Raw genomic sequence first — 9,664 nt, forward strand, 5'->3', positions numbered from 1 at the left:
GATAAACTGTTTCATCTTATGTTATATGATAGCATTATTGTGCATTGCTGTGCATATATATATATATATATATATATATATATATATATATATATATATATATATATACACTGTATATATTTATGCGAGGAAGAAGGAACCAAAGGCCATGAGCCCGCAATAACAGTTCTCTCCAAGAGAAAAACAAAATACAAGAGAGAGCCAAATTCAAGATCCATTCATTTCGAGGTGCCTGGACACACTGCGTTTGAAAGACTGGAGATCATAGGCAGTAGGAAATACAGACAGAGGGATACAGTTCCGGAGCTGACCTGTTGCATAAATGAAGGACTGGGAGTAACTGTTAACTCTTGCATTAGAGAGTTGGACAGAAAAGGGATGAGAGTTTGCTGCTAGGCGGGTGTTACGCGCCCGTCATAGAGGTGGAGGAATGCATGCAGACAGTTCAGAGGAGCAGTGACCATTAAAGCAGCGATAGAAAAGAGATAAAGATGCAACATTGCAGCGAAGAGACAGGTTGAAGGGAGTCAGTACAAGGAGGAGAGTTAATGAGATGAAATGCCTTTGACTCCACCCTATTGAGAAGAGCAGTATGTGGGGAGCCTCCCCACACATGAGAGTTGTACTCCACACAGGGGAGGATAAAACCCCTGGGTAAAGAAAGAATGGAGTCGGCTTAGCACACCCAATCTCTTGGAAGCAGATTTTACAAGAGATGTAATTTGATTTTTCCAAGATAAGTCCCGAGTAAATGAAACCCAAAGCATGTTCAAGGATGATGCAGGATTAAGCTGAATATTATTAAACATTAGTGGGTATACCTGTGGAAGATTTTGACGGGTTGATAGGTGTATGAACTGAGTTTTAGATGCATTAAAAACAAGATTATTTTTACCCCAGTCAGAGATACGAGCCAAGTCAGACATTAGGTGTGCCATAGCCTCATCCCTTATTTGTTGAAGTAACTACAGAGATGGGGATTGTGGGAACCGAATGGAAAGGTGAAGGGTGGAGTCATCAGTGTATGAGTGGATAGGGTTAGATGTACAGCTTAGAAGGTCATTGATGAATAAAAGGAAGAGAGTTGATGATAGGACAGAGCCCTGAGGAACATCACTGTTGATAGATCTAGGAGAAGAACGATAGCCGTCTACAACAGCGGCTATAAAACGACCAGAAAGGAAGCTAGCGATGAAGACACAGATAGAAGGATAGAAACCGTAAGACGGCAGTTTGGAAATTAAAGATTTATGCCAGACTCGATCGAAAACCTTTGAGATGTCAAGTGCAATGGCAAAGCTTTCGCCAAAGTCCCGAAAGGAGGATGACCAGGAGTCTGAAAGGTAAGTGAGAAGATCGCCAGTGGAGCGTCCCTGACGGAACCCGTACTGACGATCAGAAAGAAGGTTCTGATAGGAAAGATGCCTTAAAATTTTTCTATTGAGAATTGACTCGAAAACTTTTGAAATACAGGATGTTAAAGCAATTGGACGATAGTTGGAGGGTTGGGAGTGGTCACCCTTCTTTGGGACTGGCTGAATGAGAGCAAACTTCCAGCAAGAAGGAAAGGTACAAGTTGACAGACAAAGGCGAAAGAGTTTGCCTAGGCAGGGTGTAAGCACAGAAGCACAGTTCTTGAGAACAACAGGAGGGACTCCATCAGGCCCATATGCCTTGTTAGTATTGAGGCCAGTGATGGCAGAAAATACATCAGCTGAAGACATTTTAATGTCAGCCATGAGGAAGTCTGAGGCAGGAAGTGATGGAGGAACAGCACAGGAATCGTCTAAGGTGGAATTGGAGGAGAAAGTCTGTGCGAAGAGATCTGCTTTATCAGTAGAAGAAATAGCTACAGAACCATCAGAGTAGAAAAGAGGAGGGAAGGATGATGAGGTAAAGTTGTTAGAAAGGTTTTTGGCAAGGTGCCAGAAGGAGCGAGAAGAATTCGAGTTGGAGAGTTGAGAGCATTTAGTACGGATGAAATTATTTTTAGCAGAGTGAAGAACAGACTTAGCACGATTCAGGGCAGAAACGTAAAGATGATGTGATTCAGAGGTGAGTTGGCTCCGGTACCTTTTGTAGGCCCTCTCCTTGTTGCGGACAGCATTAGAACAAGCGTGATTAAACCAAGGCTATCTTGCGTTAGTCAAAGAATATGAGAAAGGAATGTATGCTTCCATGCCCAAGAGAATAACCTCCGTAATGCGCAAGGCACATTCAGATGGCTCCCGGCCATGGAAGCAATAATCATTCCAGGGAAAATCAAAGAAGCACTGCCTGAGGGAGTATAACGTTTAAATATAATGAATAATCACTCAATCATGCATTCTTTTAGCAAAATTTGACCAAAAAAAAAAAAGAGTAACTGATCAAGCGGATTTCTAATGTTAATATTTTTCCACAATAAAAATGGTTTCATCTCCCGCCCATGTCAAGGCAATATTAATGACCAGCTTAGCAATCACCTTTACTGTTCGACCTGACGTGCATTCTAATAGGTATTTGCATACAATAGGATTAAATTGAAATGGGGTGTCCAGTATCCTGGAAATGTTTGGCAACTATTCCCCCACTTTTCCTTCCTCTACCCCCTTTCTTCCCCGTTCCCCCCCTCCCCTTTGTCTCAGGTCTCTGTTTAATGAGGCAAACTATACACCCTAGCTTCAGCGTCCATGCTCCAGTTAATTATATGGAGTACATGGTTGTTCAAGGAACTGAAGGGAGATGAAAGTATGGTGGGAGCATTATAAAGAGCTGCATTAACTCTTCCTCACCATTACATCATTCTCATTATGCTTTAGCCAACTCCACTCCCCCTTTCACTCCAAAGCCTCTTTCTAATCTGGGTAAATTCATCTGATGATAACTAGAACAAAATAATAAGAGCCGACACGGTACTGAACAGATAAAGAAAAAAAAAAAAGACTTGTAGTCACGGTATGTCTGCCTCTACCTCTCTCCCATAAGCCCCTGTCACACATTTGCGACTCAAGGCCCGACCGCAGCGGGACTCAAGGTCGTGTCCTAGGTGGCTCCCACGCCTCCCTACTGGCCCCGAATCTAATCTGGTCGTGACGTCCTCAAGAACACGACCAGATCACGAGGGAACCGCAAGGCGACCACAAGGTGATGGAGCTACGAGTCTTCAAATTTGAAATTTTAATGGATTTTTTGTCAGCCACAACTGCCTAAGAATGCAACACGACTGCATAACGCGTTTGAGGAATGCACGACGACCCCCCCCGACCCTCCCCAACCCCCCATTGACCCCTCCACGACTGACCTCTCGTGCTTTATACGCTGCTGGCTCGCCAGCACACAGTTGCCATGTGTGACTGGTGTTGTCAGATCGCCGACCGCGCCAGGTTTCCCGCCAAGACTCTTGGCGCACTCTTTGCGCAGTCTGGACTCGATCCTAGCCCAGTCGTCATGTGGTCTGCTTGCAGATGTCACGGGGTCATGAGCCATGATTCCGAATCGCCGACTGGACTGTCAAAATGCGTTGCATGGTTGGTTCAGGGTCTGGGCACGGTCTGGTCGTGGTTGGCGACTCGTTACGCGGTCATAACGTTTTTTTTTTTTGTCGGCAACTGCACGCTGACATGCAACGAACGCATCACGCCGCATCCAATCAAGCTAAGACTGCTTTAGGACTTACCTATGACACTCCCGACTACAACGCAACTGTGACCTGACTTTTGGCAAGTCGTGAGGCGGCCACGATTTTTTAACGAGCATGTTAAAAATTCGTGAGGCTCGAGGAGGCATCCCAGTGGCCCACGATCGCCCTCAAGAGTCCGGGCTTTGTCGGCAGATCAAGGGATGACTGATGACAAAAGCTGTTACGACCTTGAGTTGCGCCGCGGTCGGGCCTTGAATTGCGTATGTGTGACGGGCTATAGTTGTCACAAGACCAGCTTCCCCCACTCGTCCCCCAGCAGAGGCTGGGGGGTGAGTGTGGGGAGTGGAGAGAAAAATGGGAGGAGACAGTCCTCCTCACCGTGACATCTACTATATGTAGTACCACTTGGTGAAAGACCTGGTAGTCTTATTGGCCTTTGTATATTGAATTAGTCTTGATATATTACGATTCTATATTCAGCATCAGATAAATGGAGATCGATGGTCAAGTAAGGTAGAGGATACCTGGTGTGGAAAAGGGTTGATAACCTCGAGTTTACAGCAGTAATGACAAACAAATACAGTATATAATGAAATGTGGCTATAACACGAGTAAATAAAAAAATCTATGGATATTCATGAATAATGTATTACCGATAAGTTAAATCTAGTAAGCTTTAGTGGAGTGCATAAGCACTTTATATTTGTAGTTCATTATTTCTGTATTACCACTTTAACTATCACTGTCTGCCATATATGAATGTAATAATTATACAGATCTAAATTTGACAGTCATCATTTGTACGTTACTGGTACCATTCAAAGGTAAGAGAAGCTGAAGGAAACTGTCAAACTGCTTCACTATAACTGCATTACGGGGGGGGGGGATATCTAGATAGCCTGTTTAAATTATGTAATCTACCATTAGTCATGCTTTGATACAAGCCTAGATTTCCTCAAAGACATGTCCGGCTTAGAAGGTCACTGATGAATAAATGGAATGGAGTTGGTGATAGGACAGAGCCCTGAGGAACACCACTGTTGATAGATCTAGGAGAAAAACGATGGCCATCTACAACAGCGGCTATAGAACGACCAGAAAGGAAGCTATAGATGAAGGCACAGATAGAAGGATAGAAACCTTAAGAGAGCAGTTTGGAAATTAAATATTTATGCCAGACTCGATTGAAAGCCTTTGAGATGTTAAGTGCAATGGCAAAGCTCTCGACAAAGTCCCAAAAAGAGGATGACCAGGAGTCTCAAAAGTAGGTGAGAAGATAGCCAGTGGAGCGTCCCTGACGGAACCCATACTGACGATCAGAAAGAGGTTGCGATAGGAAAGATGCCTTAAAACTTTTCTGTTAAGAATTGACTCGAAAACGTTTGAGACACAGGATGTTAGAGCAACTAGATGATGGTTAGAGGTTTGGGAATGGTCACCCATCTTTAGGACTGGCTGAATGAAAGCAAAGTTCCACCAAGAATGAAAGGTACAAATTGATAGACAAAGACGGAAGAGTATTCATAGGCAGGGTATAAGTACAGAAGCACAGTTCCTTAGGACAACAGGAGGGACTCCATTAGTCCTATGTGCCTTGTTAGCACTGAGGCAGAAAATACATCAGCTGAAGACATTTTAATGTCAGCCATGAGGAAGTCAGAGGGGGGAAGTGATGGAGGAACAACACCGGAATCGTTTAAGGTGGAATTGGAGGAGAAAGTCTGAGCAAAAAGAATTGCTTTATCAGTAGAAGAAATAGCTACAGAGCCATCAGAGTAGAAAGGAGGAGGGAAGGATGACGAGGTAAAGTTGTTAGAAAGGTTTTTGGCAAGGTACCAGAAGATGCGAGAAGAATTTGAGTTGGAGAGTTGAGAGCATTTAGTAAGGATGAAATTAGTTTTAGCAGAGTGAAGAACATACTTAGCACGATTCTGGGCAGAAACATAAAAAAGATGTGATTCAGGGGTAGATTAGTCTGGTATCTTTTATAGGCACTCTCCTTGTTGTGGACAGCATTAGAATAAACGTGATTAAACCAAGGCTTTCTTGCATTAATCAAAGGATATGAGAAGGGAATGTATGCTACCATACCTGAGAGAATAATCTCCGTAATGCACAAGGCACACTCAGATGGCTCCCGGCCATGGAGGCAATAATTGTTCCAGGGAAAATCAAAGAAGTACTGCCTGAGGGCCTCCCAATCTGCAGCTCCAAAGTGCCATAGTCGCCGTTTCTTTGGAGGGTCCACAGGCTGTACTGGAGTGATAGGACATGTAAAGGTGATAAGGTTGTGATCGGAGGAGCCCAATGGAGAGGAAAGATTAACAGTGTAAGCACAAGGAATAGTTGTAAGGAAGAGGTCAGGGATGTTGGGGCTCTCTCCAAGGAGGTCAGGGATTCAGGTAGGGTGCTGTACAAGCTGCTCTAGGTCATTAAGGATAGAAAAGATGTAGGCTTGTTCTCCAGGTGGATCAGTGAAAGGAGAGGAGAGCCAAAGGTGGTGATGAACATTGAAATCATCACCATCCATCATCATTTGGACCTCCTTTCCCACCCTAGGGCAGGATGAGGAGTAGCAATGTCCAGACAGCCCATATTTGCCCAGTCCTATGGGCCACTTTTCAATTCACTCATCATTCAAGTCCCCGGAATTCTGACTCCATTGGATACGTCAAAAACATTCACGACGTTCTGTAGCTTCACATAAACGTATCCGATAGTCAGTAATAATAATAATAATAATAATAATAATAATAATAATAACAATAATAATACTTCTACAACTACTACTACTACCACTAATAATAATACTACTACTACTACTAATAATAATAATAAATCAAATAATATCATAAATACTACCAGTAACAAACACAGTAAATAACATTACCACAAATTTGTTATTTATAGCTACTTCCACACGATTTTATGTAGAAGAAAAGTTTTCTTTCGTCTTGAGAGGACTAACTGAGCATTATCAAGTGAAAGGTTAAACGTTACTGGAGAAACTGATGACCTGAACAAGACGGTGAAAGAATGCTGTCCGAGAGACTGTTTGGGAGTCCTAGTGGGGTGGGGTGGGGTGAGGGGGGGGGAAAGGTGAACCTCAAAGCTTGATATAACTGAGTTGATATCCTTTCTCACGGGAGGAAGAATAGAGGATTCGATAATATGTAACAAACTCCAGCATTTGCATACCATATTCACAGCATGTAAGGGTGTTGAGAAATATGATTAGCCAGTTGCTAAAGGAGTATACTGATGCAAAATAGATATAATAATAATATTTTGGAACATAATAACTTGCCAGAAACATAAGCCACTATTTATTCACAAGGTGATGTCTATAATGCCCTTATTTTAAAGACGTGTTACAGGGTGAACCAAAAATATCCTCCTACTGTCGCACAAGGCGATAACCGAACCCGGAACCTTTCAGCTGCGTGTTTAACTCTTGATAGCCCTGCCATACCAGTGTTCAAAAGCGTGTATCTAATCTCTTTGGAGGACATCCTGACTCTAAAAATGTAGACGATTTTTCAAGTTTTTGTCTTATGGACTGTTTGGACCGAAGGTATTTTAGTTAAATATCTATACACTAATGCGATACTGATTTGTAAAATAATAAGGGACAACACTAATATTGTTTGTATTTGCTGACTCCTCTTATATTAAATATTTACAAGGTTCCTCAGCCATTACATATATTCCCTACTTGATGATCCATAAAGATATTAGTTTCTTGAACAGTCTCATTGGTTGGTGTTTAGTTTACTGGTTTGGGAACGAATCTCTTCATTGAACAACACGCTAGGATTGTGAGGTTGTACTAAATACTCCTCATTCATGACCAGGCTGAGGACCGACCCCCGGCCTCTCCTCTGTGATTCAGAAATTCTCCTGCCCCCCAACGGTAACCCCTTCCACGATAGTTTGTAACTTTTACTTGCGAGAGAGACAGACAGACAGACACACAGACACACAGACAGAGAGATTTCACGCTTGTCTGCTTTTTTTTTAAGTACTCATCTCTGACGGGCTCTCTAGTTTGCCCGTGTTCCCACCCCTGTTGTGGGGCGAATATTCCAAACAAAAGAGAGAGAGAGGTTATTCCGTTAACAAGGGGGGGGAGGGGGTTCTGGTGGCGCATGAGGAATGCAGAAGAGGAAGGGAAGGGGAGGGATGGAGGGTATTACAGTTTTACCAACTGAGACCTGATTCTTGTTTTCAACACTTGCGTTGTCCACTGTAGCGCATACACACACACACACACACACACACACACACATGTATATAAAAATATATATATATATATATATATATATATATATATATATATATATATATATATATATATATATATATATATATATATATATATATATATATATATATATATATATATATATATATATATATATATATATATATATTGCCAGACGCCTCAATCCCGTTTGGGGTGGCCACAAACAAATCGCCTCCAAGTCGCCCTGTCCCCGGCCATTTCACTGCCCTGCTCCCAGCTCACACCCCTCTCTCTCTCATCTACCTCTCCACTCCATCCCTCCATCTCACCCTTGGCCTCCCCCTCCCTCTTCCCCCCTCCACCTCACTCACATACACTCTCTTCGTAAGTCTTTCCCCCTCCATCCTTTCCACATGGCCAAACCACCTCAGTGTTTTCCTCATAACGCTTCCTATCACATCCACATCAACACCACAACACTCCTTTATATCCTCATTCGTCAGCCTGTCTCTCCATGTGACTCCACAGGCTCCTCTTAAATAACTCATTTCCACTGCTCTCACTCTTGACTTGTGGAATCCCGGAAAGAAAGTATCAGGAAAAAAAGTAACAGTTAAAAACGTAAGGGAAAGACTAATCTAACCTAACCTGACCTAATCTAACCTAACCTAACCTAACCTAACCTAATCTAACCTGACCTAACCTAACCTAATCTAACCTAACCTAACCTAACCTGACCTAATCTAACCTAACCTAGGAAAAGTTGTTACTTTTTGACTGTTACTTTTTTCCTGATACTTTCTTTCCGATTCCCTGACTTGTGTCCTTCCAACAGCGTCCAAGCTTCACTTCCGTACGTTAGAGTTGGTATCACAATACTGTCATGCAGTAACTTTTTCACTTCCATCCTCACTTCCCTGTTTCTTATCACTGCTTTCAAAGAACCAGCAACCTTTCTTCCCTGCTGTACCCTTTCAAACACTTCACCCTCCAAACCTCCATCCTTACTCATCACACTACCCAAGTACTTAAACGTACTCACATTTTCCAATTCCTCATCATCCAACCTCGCTGTACATTCACTGACTTCACCTCTCTCAAAGACCATCACTTTACTCTTCCCTACATTCACCTTTAGATTCCGTTTCTTACACACTCTCTCAAACTCATCCACCAAGCCTTGCAGCTCCCCTTCGTCTTCATTCAACAACACAGTATCATCTCCAAACAACAGTACAGGCAGTTTCCAAACACTATCCTCTCTCACCAGGGCCACTCCAACATCCACTACCCTACCTTGTACCTCTTTTATTACCCCATCCATGTACAGATTGAACAGCCATGGAGACATGACACATCCCTGTTTCAAACCAACTTTCAAAGAGAAAAATTCACTTAGTTCACCATCCACATGCACTGCAGCCTTCGCACCATCGTATATACTCTTCACAGCATTCAACAACTTCCCATCTACTCCATATATTCTTAACACTTTCCACAATCCTTGTCTATCCACCCTGTCATATGCTTTCTCCAAATCCATGAAAGCCGCATACAACTTCTTTCCCTTCTCTAGAAACTTTTCCACTAAAGATCTAAGAATGAATATCCGATCTACACAACCTCTTCCCTTCCTAAAGCCTCCCTGTTCTTCTCCAACTAATTTCTCTGTTCTTTCTCTAACTCTGTCAATAAGTATCCTACAATACACTTTTCCTATTATACTAAGAAGACAAATGCCCCTATGATTACCACACACTTCTTTTTCCCCTTTTCCTTTGTACAAGGGAATAATT

This window comes from Coenobita brevimanus, chromosome 55 (assembly GCF_032717465.1).
Source record: "Coenobita brevimanus isolate Jiangsu-jjx chromosome 55, ASM3271746v2, whole genome shotgun sequence".
In the NCBI taxonomy this organism is placed as follows: Eukaryota; Metazoa; Arthropoda; class Malacostraca; order Decapoda; family Coenobitidae; genus Coenobita; species Coenobita brevimanus.